This window comes from Callospermophilus lateralis, chromosome 3, assembly GCF_048772815.1.
Source record: "Callospermophilus lateralis isolate mCalLat2 chromosome 3, mCalLat2.hap1, whole genome shotgun sequence".
Classification (NCBI taxonomy): Eukaryota; Metazoa; Chordata; class Mammalia; order Rodentia; family Sciuridae; genus Callospermophilus; species Callospermophilus lateralis.
The window spans coordinates 112,317,557-112,332,624 of record NC_135307.1 but is presented as its reverse complement, the minus strand read 5'-3'; the positions used below and the strand labels follow the sequence as shown (position 1 = coordinate 112,332,624).

The 15,068-nt window shown below is 38.7% G+C and overlaps 1 protein-coding gene and 1 pseudogene across 2 annotated transcripts in view; both read right to left on the bottom strand.

Moving 5' to 3' along the window:
• Nox5 (NADPH oxidase 5) overlaps positions 1–15,068 on the bottom strand; it is a 55,089-nt gene that overhangs the window by 3,190 nt on the left and 36,831 nt on the right. The window lies entirely within an intron of this gene.
• On the bottom strand, positions 1,350–1,984 carry LOC143393492 (histone H1.0-like; annotated as a pseudogene).

Below are 15,068 nucleotides of genomic sequence, written 5' to 3'. Positions count from 1 at the left end.
TGTTTAGTAGCAGGAGCTTGGTCCCATTATTCATGGCACCACTCACTCTGTCTTTCATTATATAACCATGAAAGACTTCCAATTTTTTTGAGGTAGTGATTAAACTTAGGGCATTTACCATGGAGCTGCATCCCCAGCCTCCCCTGCCCCCTTCTCCAATTTTATTTTAAAGTTTTAAAATTATAACAACAGTGAATTTTTTCCTGGCACAAATAATGCTTGTTTTTAAAAAAGCAAAGGGATGTGCAAATGTGTGATGTTCCTATTTCATTAAAAATAAGAGAAAATCTGTGCTGTGTTTTTCTCCAGCTCTTAGTGTGAAACATTAAGCACTGGCCCTAGACAGGCATATGTCTGTAACAGAGAAGCACACAGACCTAGCTCTCCCAACTACTTAGCAAATTCAAAATCTGCTGCAGTATGTCTTACTGTCTTCTCCCTGCCCTTCCCCCTCCCCATCTACCACTACTCATAAAAAGAAGTAAAGAGAGGTCAGGGGGTTTTATGTGGCTCGTGGTGGAGATAGAGCCCCCCAAACCAAGCAAAGCCAAAGTCTTGAACAGAGCGAACAGCAACAAAAAATCCTTATAGGATACAATTAATGTAGAAAAACTCAAGTTTCCACAGAGCACACCAAGGCACCTGGCTGACCAACTCCTCATCCTTCCCGCATGTAACAGGAGACCCTGTCACAAAGACACCCCAACAGCTAGTTCCTAGCTAACTAGGAGAAGCTTTAATTTCTCCCATCCAGCTGTCATGTGGAAGCCCTCCTCGCCTTCTGTAATAATAATACAGAGGCCACAGGGCAGACTGACGGAAATGAGAAGGAAACTGGGCCTTCACCCACTGGCCGCCACCACTACTCCCCTTGGGAGGTCAGCCCAGGAAGGGTTTTCCTACCTCCTTCTTTTGCTGCTAGCAGCTGCCTCCCCTTCCCCACCAGCAAAGGTTCTGAAACTCTCAAAAGGGGCCCCTTGACTTAAGGACACTCCTACAACCCTTACAGTTCCTGGGCTGCCTCTCCTCTAGCCAGAACAAACTGCCTGGCCTGTTCTCTCCTCCCCCGTGTCTACGGTCATAGCAAACAAATCACCCAACAACACACACAAAGCCCCCAAATCCCTAGCCCCATGGGAAGATTACCAGTAAATCAACAAAACGAAATATAATCACAACCTCATTATCACACAGATGAGATTTGTTGTTGCTGTCCTTGCACGGCTGGTTAAGGAAAAAGGAATTATTCCACAATCCCTGAGGAATCCAAATTCCGTCTCATGAAACGTTAGGATAGAATGGGGCAAAGGGTCGCCGATGGATGGAGAGAAAAGAAAGGAGCAAAGTGTTTATAGAAAATGAGGAGGAAGGGGTGTCCACAATAAAAGGCCACATTGCCTCCTCTTGGCACTCTTGTCTTGGCTGGCTCTTGTGGCTCCAGACTTGGCTTTGGGCTTCACTGGTTTGGCCTTCTTGGGCTTGGATGCCCTGACTGGCGTGGCTTTGACAATCTGGGGGTTTTGGGTTTCTTGGTGAGGCAGCTGCTTCCTCTTGGCCTTCATGTCTGAGGTGGCTTTGGGCTTCTTCCTTGGGGTTTGGGACACAGCTTTCTTGGGCCTGAATGCCTTCTTTGGTGTGGCCACCTTCTTGGCCTTTCTGAAGGCTACTGACATCCCAGGGTCTTTGCTCTTGGCCAGATGGAAGGACCTTGAGGCACCCATCCCTTTGGTTTGCTTAAGGACACTGGAGGCACCAGGTGCTTGATGCACAACTTGATCTGGGAGTTGGCATTCTCACCCACCTTGTAGTGGCTCTTGATGATATACCTCTGGATGGGTAGATTGGTGCCAGAGCCAGAGTGGTTCTTCTTGGCCTGAACAGCAGCCACAGTTATATCTGAACACTTGGGGTAGCCTGTGCACTTCTCGGAGGCCTTGACCCACTTGGGTTTGGCTGCAGGAATGGTTGTGGAGCTTTTAGGCATTATGGCCCACCTGGTCCTGCTGTTGAAAGTGCCTTCCAAAGGTCCAGTCCTTGTCAGAGGCTAAGCAAAGCCTGATTTGGGATCTGCTCTCAGGCCCCTGACTAGCAGGCCAGATTAGAGTTTGCCAGGGCTGCAGAGGAGGAGTTACTCACTGCCTGTGCCCACTGGCATGGTCATGAGAGGGCTTGCTGGGCCCACCCTGCATGGCCCACCCGTGGCTCTGTGCTCAGCCTTTTCGCCTGGCTCTGCTCACACTCTTTTCTGCCTTCTTTTTCCCAGCTCCGTGTCTCCCCAGCCCTTCTTTTATTCTTTATTTTGAGACAGGGACTTATAGGTTGCTGAAGCTGGCCTCAAATTTGCATTCCTCTTGCCTCAGCCCAAGTTGCCGGGATTACAAATGCGTGCCACCATGGTTGGCTAATTTTACTACTATTATTGAACATTTATAATTACTGAGATAGGTGGACTCCAAGGGAGAGAGAGAAAGTGGTCCTTAGTAGAAGAAGACCCAATCTATGAGCATGATCAGCCATGCTTGTCTCTTTAGATGAAGGAAGCCTCCAGCATATGCTTGTACCAGATCAATCAGTAAGAAAACATAATCGATTTAAATGTGACCAGCTTCAAAGACCTACACTGATTTATGGCTACTCTACTTAACCAGGAAGAAACATTCTGAACCGCAAATATCAAAAGATGAACATGGGATTTGACTTTCACAATAAAAGTTTTCCTATGAACCTGCACTTTTCTTCCTTTATATAGGGAAAATCCTATATATAGCGAGAGAGCTCAGCCTAGGGCGCATCACTGTCTTCTCTTTTCTGAGAAGCAAGGGGTATCTGCATCCTATCTTGGGGGCATGTATACCTTTGTTTCACTGTCTTTTAATAAACATTTGCTTGTGCCTTGTTTTTGATAATGGTGGAGGTCAAGAACCCACTCAGCCCAAGCTGAGATTCCACTGCTCCCTAGGAGGGAATTCTCTGGATTCCTGTCTGGTGTCATCCTTTAGTAACATGAAGAGACTGGCTTTCCTTTCCTTTTAGCTTTTGCCTTTTGATTGCATGGCATTCTCTGAAAACCTCAGTTCCCTTTGACCAAAAATAAATTGGGATATGTTCTGGAGGATTCAAGATGGCAGATTTGAGGAAGACTGCATTTCCAGTTGCTCCATGGCTCAGGATTCAAGAAAGCAGGAGTATAGCTTCTGAGCAAGTCCGAGAGAAAATGAAAATGACAGTCGGGCAGAAGGAGTGTCTATCCATCCTCACTGACAGTTTTTCACACTTTAGTGAAGACTCTTCTTTTTTTTTTTTCCTCAAGAATCTTTTTTCCCTTTTTTTTCTTTTTTTTTTTTTGCAGGGGGCAGTGTGTGGTGGTGGTGGTGGTGGTGGTGTATTCTTGCTGTGCTGATTGGTTTATGGAGATATATATATATATATATATATATATATATACACACACATATATATATACACACACATATATATATACACACACACACACACACACACACAAATACATATTTTTTTTCTTTTCCTCATTTTTAGCATTTAAAAAATTGTAGTTGCAGATGGACAGAATGCCTTTATTTTATTTGTTTATTTTTACGTGGTGCTGAGGATCGAACCCAGTGCCTCACACATGCTAGGAAAGCACTCTGCCGCTGAGCCACAGCCCCAGCCCTTTAGTATTTTTTATGATATCTACTTTTCCTTGTCTTTTGAGGGTTGGGGTGGGTTGTTTATTTTAGTTTGATTTTATTTGCTTGTTTCTTTTGTTTCTCTTTCTCTCCTTCTGCCAAATTCTCTTGCTCCCTATCTTCAACTTTTTTCTGTCTTTCCTCTTTTGTATTCACCACTTGCCACATCTCTTTTGCATTCTCTGTTTACATTCTAAATATTCTAAACTTTCTTTTATGTTTCTATCATCTTTTATTTTTTTCTTAATGAACTGAATTTTTACGACCTTTTAGAACTATTTGGGTTTTATAACTCCTGCTCTATCATTTTTATTTGCAGTTGTTGGTACTGTGTATGGCATAGTTGACACTTATTGTTTACTTATACCAAATCTAGTTCACAGCTATTTGTTATTTTTGCTGTTGGCAATTGCTTCCCACTCTTTTCTATTTTTAAAAAAATTAGTGTTGTAGATGTCATTATAGGCACCAGGTATTTATTTTAATGCTGTATATTGTTTGATTTGGGTATTTCTATTATTTGTTTCCCCTTGTCTGTGATGTGCTGAGAATTTACAGGAACACTACAAATTCACAGGGTATAGACTGCTGCTGAACTAAACCCAGTCAAGAGAGAGTTCACGTTGATCCACATACAAATTAATCACAATCAAATTTCTGCGATACTTAAATACAAAAAAATAGAAGAGGCAAAAACCTAAAACTAAGAACCAGACTCTAAATAGAAATTTCTACATGGCAGGAGGTCTCAGGTGCCACTCATGGATATCTATCTACTCCTGTAGCAAAAACAGAGAGAATTGACACAAAAGGTATGGATACCACACCTATGAGAGGTCTAAATCTAGATCACTCTAAGACACTTGGACAAGAGGAGGCTGTGCCCTATAAAGGCCCACACATGAGTGTGGAAGAGAAGTGCATCCCATCAGATATACAAAACCCAACACAAGAAGACAAGAAAATGAAAAACACAAGGTAATAAAATGCCTCCTAAAGTTCATTATTCACTAGCAACTGACTCACAAAAGATATTGAAATGGATAAAAATATCAAATAATTTAAAATAATTACAATGATTAAGAAAATGATTAATGAATAGAGCACACACAAACACAAATGATTGAATGAATTAGGGAAGTCATTATAGGATATGAAAGAGAAATTCAATAAGTAACTAGAGATATTGAAAAAGGACTAAACAGAAAGTGGGCATCCTTGAACATATAAACAGTATTAAAAAGAAGAAAATAAGTAACCATAACCAAAATATACACGAACTCTTAGATAACATCAAGAGAACAAATTTAAGAATCACCAGAATTGAAGAGTATTGTGAAATATAGGCTAATACCATGGATAATCTGTTCATGGAAATAAGAAAGAAAAATTTCCAAATCTTGAGAACAAGGTGGACATCCCAATACAGGAGGCATTCAGAACTCAAAAAGACAAGATCAAAAAAGAACCTCTCCACAACACATTATAATTAAAATGCCTAAGATAAAAAATAAGGATAAAATTCTAGAGAAAAAACATCAGGTCATGTTTGATTACTTCTGATTTCTCAGCACAAACTCTAAAATACAGATAGGCTTAGAATGATATATTCCAAGGCCTCAAAGAAAATAACTGTCAACAAATATTGCTACATCCAGCAAAGCTATCCTTCAGAATCAAAAATGAAATAAAAACTTTCCAAGTTAAGCAGAAACTAAAAGAATTCATGACTATTAAGCCAGCACTACAGAAAACACTTAAAGAAACACTTCACAGAGAAGAATCAACAACAAACCCTATTGTTGACAAATCAACAAATCTCACGAGAAGAGTGGCTAAACAAACAAGAAACAGGATCAAATTAAACATTAGAAATACATAAAACCACCAGGAAGAATAACATTGTATGCAAATGGTCTTAACTCTCCAATTAAAAGACGTAGGCTTACATAATGGATTAAAAAAGCAAGGACCAACTATTTGTTGTTTTCAAGAGACTCACCTTATAGGCAAAGAGAGCCAAAGGCTAGAAATGAAAGGATGAAAATTGATGTACAATGAAAATGGAGCCTAAAAATAAGCAGGATTATCTACTCTCATATCTGACAATGCAAACTTCAAGCCAAAATTAATCAGAAATGACAAAGGTAAAGGGAATAATCCAAGAAAAGGTTATAATGAGAATAAACATTTGTGCCCCAAAAGTTGGTGCACCTAATTACATAAAACAGACATTACTCAAATTAAAGCCTCAGGTAGACCCCATTATCCTGATACTGGGTGATTTCAACACATCTCTGTCACCATTAGAGAGGTCATCCAGACATAAACTCAGTAAAGATCTCTGGACTTGCCAAAATATTTATTAATCAAATGGACTTAACATACATCTATGTAATATTTCATCTAACAACAGCCAAATACACTTCTCACAGCTCATGGAAATTTCTCCAAAATAAACCATATTTTAGGTCACAAAGCAAATCTTAGAAATACAAAAAGGTTTTATGTAATTCCTTGCATTTTATCTGATCATAATGGAATCAAAGTAGAAATGAACACCAAGAATACCTTACAGAAACTATAAAAACACTTGGAGATTGAACAATACAATTTTGAATGAATGGGTGATAGAAGAAATTAGGAGAGAAATTTTAAAATTTTTTAAATTAAGCAAGAATAGTGATACAACATACCAGACTCTCTGGGAAAATACAAAGGTGATTCTAAAAGGAAAGTTTTTACCTATGAATGCCTATATAAGAAAACCAGAGAGATCCCAAAAGAACAATCTAATGATGCATCTAAAGGCCTCTGAAAAACAAGAACAAACCAATTCCAAAACCCATAGAAGGGGGAAATAATTAAGATCAGAGCCCAGATCAATAAAATTGAGGATAAAGAAACAAGACAAAGGATCAATGCAATGAAGAGTTGGTTCTTTGAAAAGATAAACAAGATTTATAAGTCCTCATCCAAACTAACCAAACAAAAAGGAGAATCCCAGACATAACAGAAATCCAAAGAAGCTTTAGGGACTATTTTGAAAATTTATACTGCAATAAATTGGAAAAATGTAGAATAAATTTATATGTTTCTAGAAACATATGCTCTGCCAAAACTGAATCAAGAGAACATAGAAAACCTAAACAGACCAATAACTATCACTGAGATAAAATCAGTAATAAAAAGCCTTCCAACAAAGAAAAGCCTAAGACCAGAAAGATTCTCAGCTGAATTCTATCAGACCTTTAAATAAGAACTAACGCCAATGCTCCTCAAATTATTCCATGAAATAGAAAGGAACACTTCCACATTCATTTTATGAAGCTATATCACCCTCATACCACAACCAGATACGGCTAGATCAAGGAAAATAACTACAGACCAATATCCCTGATGAACTTTGATTTAAAAATCCTTAATACATATTAGAAAATCATGTTCAACCACATAGTAGAAGCTCACACATCATAGCCAAGTTGGTTTTATCTCAGGGGTGCAAGGATGGTTTACCATACACAAATTAATAAATGTAATTCATCACATAAATATAATTAAGGATAAAAATCACATAGTCATCTCAATAGATGTAGAGAAGGTCTTTGACAAAATTCAGCACCAATTCATTATAAAAGTATTAAAGAAACTAGAAATAGAAGGAACCTACTTCAACATAATAAAGGCTATTTTAAAAAAGCCAACACTATAGTGAATGGAGAAAAACTGAAAACATTACCTTTAAAATCTACCCCTCCTATTCAATGTAGTACTAGAATTTCTAACCAGATCCATTAGGCAACAGAAGGAAATAAAAAGGATAAAAATAGGAAAAGAAGTCAAATTATCACCATTTGCAAATGATATAATTTCATACTTAGAAGACACAAAAAACTCCACCAAAGGACTGATAGAGCTAATAAGCAAATTCAGCAAAATAGCAGGTTACAGAATCAATATATAAAAATCAATAGCCTTCCTATGTATTAACAACAAATCTACTGATAAAGAAATCAGGAAAATAAATTCCATTCACTGTAGCCTTAAAACAAAACAAAAAAACCCTAGGAATAAATCTAATCAAGGAGGTGAAAGTCCTTTACAATGAAAACAATCGAAAATTTAAAAAAGAAATTGAAGAAGGCACAAGATGATGGAAAAAAATTTTCCCATATTCACGGATAGGCAGAATTAATACTGTCAGATGGCCACAATTAATAAAGGGGCCAAAAAACACACTGGAGCAAAGACAGTTTTTTGACAAATGGTGTTGAGAAAATTGGTTATCCATATGCAGAAGAATGAGACTAGGTCCTTATCTCTCACCCTGCACAAAGTGAACGCAACATGGATCAAAGAAGACCTAGAATTAGACCAGAAACTATTTAACTCTTAGAAGAAAATATAAGGTTAATACTCCACCATATAGGTTCAGAAAGTGGTTTTCTCAAAAGGCCCTTTGCAGTTCAGTAAATATGCCAAGAGTTAATATATGCGATGGTATCAAATTAAAAACTTCTGTGCAGTAAAAGAAACAAGATATGAAGAGAGAACCTGAAGACTGGAGAAAATCTTTTCTAGCTACTCTTTTGACACCGGATCAATATACAGCATATATAAAGAACTCAAAAAACTTATAACCCAGAAAGAGAGAAATACCCCAGTTAATAATGTACAAATGAACAAACAAGACACTTCTCAAAAGAAGAAACACAAACAGCTAACAAATATGTGAAAAAAATATCAACATCTTTAGTAATTAGGGAAATGCAAATCACAACTACACTGAGATTTCATCTCACTCCAGTTAGAATGGCAGCAATGGAGAATAAAAACAATAATAAATGCTGGAGAGGATATGGGGAGAAAGGAACACCTATACACTGATGTTGGATTTTAAATTAGTGCAACCACTATGAAATTCAGTATAGAGATTCCTCAAAAGATTAGGCCTAGAACCACCATATGACTCAGCTCTATCACTCCTTGGTAATTATTCTAAAACTTTGAAGTCAATATACTATAATGACATATGCACATTCATGTTTATAGCAGCAGAATTTACAATAGCCAAACTGTGGAAGCATTCTAGGTGTCCATCAATGGATAAATGGATAAAGAAAGTGTGAGATATATACACAATGGAGTTTTATTCAGAAATAAAGAATCAAGTTATGTTACTTGCAGGAAAATGAATGAAATTCGAAAACATTTAGTTAAGCAAAATAAGCCAAATTTAGAAAGTCAAGAGTTGTATGTTTCCTCTCATGAGGGATCTAAGAAGAAAAAGGGAAACAAAGGTGGAGTAGAATTGCATGAAAATCAAAGGTAGATCAGTAGAGGAAAGGGACCAAGAGGAGGAGGAGGGGAGGCCTCAGGGAAATACTGAGGAGTGATATTGGCCAAATCATATTGTTATATTGTATGCACACAGGAGTGTGTAACAAGGAATCCCACCATTATGTACAGCTGTGATGCACCAATAAAACATGGGACAAAAACCAAATAGCACAGAGGTGTCAGGGGAATGCCCCAAGGGTATGTGCATCAGCCATACAGGGAACTATTCAGGACAACATGTCCCATCCCCGGGTCAGAGGGGACTCAGGAAGCTGTGGGGGACAGGAAGGGTGGCAATACAAGGCCTGATCCACTGACGTTCTAAGCCATTTTCCTTGTCTCCATAGACAGAATATTATCCCCGAGGCCCTGTCAGAGCAGATTCTGGCCCAACTTGCCAGAAAAGCTGACTCTATAAAGCTGCACATTTTGCATTCCAAGCACACAATGGCTTCTCCTCCGGCTCATTTTCTTCGACATTCTTTCCCCTGTAACATGGAAGAGTTGTCTCTGACCTGTTGCCTTTTCCTTCCTCCCCTTCCTTCCGTTTGCAGGGTGAACTCATATTGACCCCTCCTACGTCTCTGCAATGAATCTTATTTTCTTCACAGAGACTCCTCCTCAGCTTTTCACTTTCCTCACACACCCAGATCCGTCTCTGCACTTTTCTCTTAGAACAGCACCTGGGATATGAAGCTGTGAAGACTTCCAGTCCTTACAGATAAAGCCCTAGAGGGGAAAGGCCCCTTGGCCTAGTGTCGGATATTTCTGGGAAAGAGTATTCTTATTAGCATCATTCAATTGACTGAGTCACTGTTCTTCCTCTTAAATCAGCAATGGCTCTTCTAAGATATATTTCGTTTTGTTCATTACACCCACATCCTCTGAAAAAATTATTTATAAGGATTTTGTTTCATTTCTATTCTAATTTTTTTCTTTTCTTTCCTTCTTTTTTTTTTTTTTTTTTTTTTTTTTTTGTGGTACTGTTGGGGGCGGGGGTTGAACCCAGAGCTCCACTCATGCTAGGCAAGTGCTCCACCACAAAGTCACATCCCCAGCCCACTCATTTCTATTTTTAGGGAAATTAGTTACCTTTCATAAAACTCTAAAGACTCAATTACTGTGTTATCTATCTTTGCCTTTCACAGGTATTATAAAGCAAGGCAGCTCTCCCTGGGTGCTCTTGGTAAGGAGACAGCATTTGCTGTGTGCTCATGGGTCTTTAGGATTCCCTCCAGGAGACAAGGTGCCCTCTACCCAAGCAAGTGGCAACAGCAGACACACTAATATGGCCTAATCTGGGGGCAGGGACTCCAAAGTGTTTTAAGTATACTGGAGCCTTTCTTTATTTGTTTCTCTTTTCCTTTATATTTATACCAGCAGATTTTAAGTATTAAAAAAAAAATACTCCATCTTGTTAAGATACAGGTAATTCAACATCTATCCCTGTAAATTGACCTTTGGGTTACATATTAATAATCAGCATTATTAGATCCAAAGCACAGATCTTAAAAGACCCCACCATATGATCCCTTGTTTAATAGAAGGCACAAGAAAGCTTATGAGTAAACCAATAAATTGTGATAAAATCCAGGAAGTTACCCTGGAAAAGGGTAAGAATCCTGACTTGCTGTTAAATAGGCTTGCTAAGACTTTCAAGAAGTACACCAATATTGACCCAAATTCTCACGAGGAACAGGTTCTCCTAAGGACTTACTTCATTAGTCAATCTGCTCCAAATGATGGGAAAAAAATTCAAACATGCACTCAGGACCCTCAGAACCCTATCAACCAACTTCTAAATTTGGCCTTTGGGTTTTTCAATAACAGGGGAAAGAATAAAAGAGACCATGAAATCTTGAAAAGGACAGGCAAGAGAACAAACCCAATTACTGGCCTTAGCGCTGGGCAACAGGCTGCTCCCTACATGCCCAAAATCTCCATGTAAAAGAAAGAGAAATAGCTCAAGACCTAGCAGCTGCAAAAGAGCCTGGGCATGTTAGCCAGAACTTCCCCAAGTGAGGTCCACCATACCTGAGTTATGTCCCCTCTATAAAGAGGGAAACTGGAGTCCAGGTTGCCCTCACCACTGAAGGGAAGGGAGGCCATCTGCTCCCATTATGGCTGCCGTGGGGGACTGAGGATGCCTGAGGTCTCTCAAAGCCGCCTTTGATTAGCTGGCAATCATTTCAGAAGAGCCTTGGGTGACTCTTGACGTGGCAGATAAAGATATTGACTCCCTTTTGGATATAAGGGCTCAATTCTCTGATTTCTCAAACCTTCTGGACTTCTTTCTCATCAAATGTGTGTTGTGGCTGATGTTGATGAGACCCCAAAGGTCAAATGATTTTACAAAATGCTTAACTTAAAAATTTAAAAGCTTAATTTTCACTCAAGATTTTCTGATTCTAAAAAAGATTCCTCACTGGATCATCTCCTTCCTAAATGAAAGGACCCTTTCCGGGTTCTTTCAAGCACCCTTAGAGCAGTTAAATTACAGGGACACACTCAATGGATTTACTTTTCAGAATTAAACCCGGTCCTCTTGAGACTCTACAGGATTTGCCTTTATCTGAAAATAGCCCTTCAGACCCGTTCAGAAGATGTCTCCTTAACTTGTGAGCCACTAGAAGATCTCTGAATCTTATTCAAGTGGAAAAAGAGCTGCTCAAGATAAGATCTCTTGTATATAATATGTCTAGCTTCCTAGCCTCACAGCTCTCTTGTTAGTGAAAGGCACCGTATTATATTCTATTTGGTCCTTGTGTTTTTAACCTACCTGTAAATTTCACATCTTATAGGATGGCTCAACTTCACTTAAAGACTACGCACACTCTGGTGGATTCCAGTCTGTCTCCTCTGCTAAACCATGGTCTCTCTCCTTGTCCCCACTACATCAGACAGGCAGAGACCTTTGACCCCCCATTAGGTAGGAAACAAAGGCCTCCTCCAGCTTAAAGAAGCTATAGAAGATGGATCTTCCCCCTTCTGGAAGGGACCCAAGGGATCAAGGGATCCAAGTTGGAGATGGGGAATGTGATAGAAGGGTTCTCAGGGGAAGAAAGAAACCCTTACTAGAAGGAGCCCCGGATTGATGAGCATAACCAGCCGTGCTTGTCTCTTTAGTTAGATGAAGAAAACCTCAAGCGTATGCTTAGACCTGATCAACTAGAATGAAAACATAATCGATTTAAATTCCATCAGATTCAAAGACCTGTAATGATGGATGGCCAGACTGCTGAGCCAAGAAGAAACATTCTGAACCACAACAGCAAATGATGAGCATGGGGTTTGATTTTCACAAAAGCTTGCCTGTGAATCTGCTCTGTTTGCTGTGCTATGGGAAAGTCCTATAGAGAGAAACTCGGCCCTGGGCGCAGCACTGTCTTCTCTGAGAGGCGAGAGGTGTTCACCTTCTGCCTTTGGGATATGCATACTTTGCTTTTTTGTATGTCTTTTAATAAATCATTGCTGTACCTTGCTTTGAATGTATTCTGAAATTCTTTTCAGTATTTTAAGTCAAGAACCTACTCAGGCCAAGCTGGGATTCCACTGCTACCTTGGAGAGACCTCCTCAGATCCCTGTTCAGAGACATTATTAATGCTTCTACTATTACTAAATTTACTGAGTATCTATTAAGCTCCAGTTACTGTTCTAAGGGCTCTATATGGGACATGTCATTTGATCCTCATAACAATCCTGTGAGTTGGGTACTAGTAGTATCCTTATTTTCCAGATGAGGAAACTGAGGCAAAGCAGTTAAGTATATGCCCAAGGTTCTAAAACCATTAAGGAAAAAAGATGCAAACTGAGTGAATAAAGCTTAAGCTATAAAAGTTCAAAATTATAAACTATGATTTCATTCATTTAAACTTTGACATGTAACTAAAAATTAGAAGCCACAAGTTTCAGCTGCAATTAATGAGAAATCTTGAAAGAAATTTGATGTAATAAAATCATTGACTCAAGTGGTTTTGAGGATGCAAAACTCCAGTTTAGCTGTTATCCTTTGTTTATACAGATCAGGAAGAAGCAAATAGCAAAATATTTATGTACCAGTAACTAGAAGATTTATATTAAATCCAAACCTTTCTTCTAGCTTGTCATCACAAAATTGAGTTTCTAATGAATTAATGTATGTAAAAACATTGAGGATGAAGTCAATGCTCTATAAATATTTGCTATAATTGTTATTTACAAGAAAGGGCAAAGAGCTTTCCTGAAATATTCCACAGTTTAACAGTTATCTCCCAGAGACTGCTGACGTGAACGTCAAGGGTTTGACTGTTTGTCATAATAAACTACATCTGTTTGACTGTTGCTTGTAGAAAACTGTGTTTGTTTACATGAACTTTTAAACTGTGCTTATCAAAGGAATATGCATTCACTCATGACAACTTGTGATAATTAAAAAGCCACATAAGATCTAGTTCCCAGGAACTCAAAACAGTCTAAAAGCCTATACCAATTCTCTTGAAGTTAGAAACATATCTAAAGACATTCCTCTTTGTATGTTATTGCACAAGTAAAACAAAACAGCAAATAATGAATCTTAAAAGATTCATTTTAGAACGCAGTGCAAAACCTCTGTGTTTCTCAAAGAAACACCATGGAGACAGGGATGTGACCCAGAGAAACATTTTTTCATAGCTAGAAATGATGATAGTAAACACTTAGTAAAAAAAAAAAAAAAAATGTAGGCTACAACACTTGGGGGGATGGGGAAAGTGAGGACAGGGGAGGACATTCCAACATTCATTTCTGATAAAAATATAAAAGAAGGGACCAAACTGTTAGAGATCCCCTGTGTGATAAAGGGTGCAACCATTGCCTTAGACACTCACTACACTCTGACTGCCACCTCACCAGGAAAGATGCTAAGCCTTCATCCCTGAGAAACATACATGTTTCTTTAAGTTGACCTCAACTAATGAATCATGTATAATGAAAATTTGTGTTGGAGTAAAAAGATCCGTATTTACCCTACAAATTTAAATGGCTAGAGATGTGTATAAATATATGAGGCAATGGTTCCCAGCAGGTGACAGAGACCGGTTACTGCCAAGAAAACAAATGAAACAGGCCCTACATTGCCTGGCACCGGTCTCACGGAAGTGAGGAGACAGACTGGAGTGCAGGGAGGCCAAGTCAGCTAGAATTTGCTAGAGACCATACTGGAAAAGGGAACGGTAGAGAGGAAGAGGGGAAGGGAAGAAAGGAGAGACTTTGGAAGGGAGGATGAGAGGGGGGAGGAGGAGACAAGGGAAGGAGAAGGGACTCTGGAAGAAAGGAAGGAAGGCAGGAAGTAGCACACTCACTAGCTCTGGAATTCTGCATAAAGTTTCCTCTGAGTCTTTGGCTGAGTGATAGCCTGTACATGTGTGAAAGAAAATTACCAGAAAACACTAAGAAGAATAATACCTGGCGTTCCAGCAGAGCTGTGAATATGTATTCCTACCAAGAAAGAGTGGAGAGATGGTGGGATATACAGGGCACTAGGCAGACTCCTCAGAAGTGTGTCATCTTAGTTCTAGGGCTAAATATATGAAATTCTGCTCTGGACACCCTCTAGCAAAAAGCTAAAAGAGAGTCTTAAAAAGATCCACAGAGTCCTACATTACTCAGCTGTGCACCAGAACAAAGTAGAGTACTATTAAAATAAAATGTCACAAAATCTAAAAAACAAAACAATTTAAAATTCAAATTGCTTGGTCTCCAACAAAAAAAATAATCATACATACAAAGAAGAAGAAGGAAAAAAAAGATTTATCTGGGAGAAAATTAATAATTAGAAACATTCAGAGATAACAGAGGTGATGGAATTAGTACACAAAGATGTTGAAACCATATTATAAATGTGCTTAATAACATCAAAGCAAAATAAACAAAACAAATATGACAAGGAGAGAAATGGGAGACATAAAATGGAACTTCTACTGAAGAAAAATACAATAACAGAAATGAAAAATATATTGAATAGAATTAACAGCTATTCTAAATCCTCTGATTTTCCACATAAATTTTAGAAGCAGCTTGTC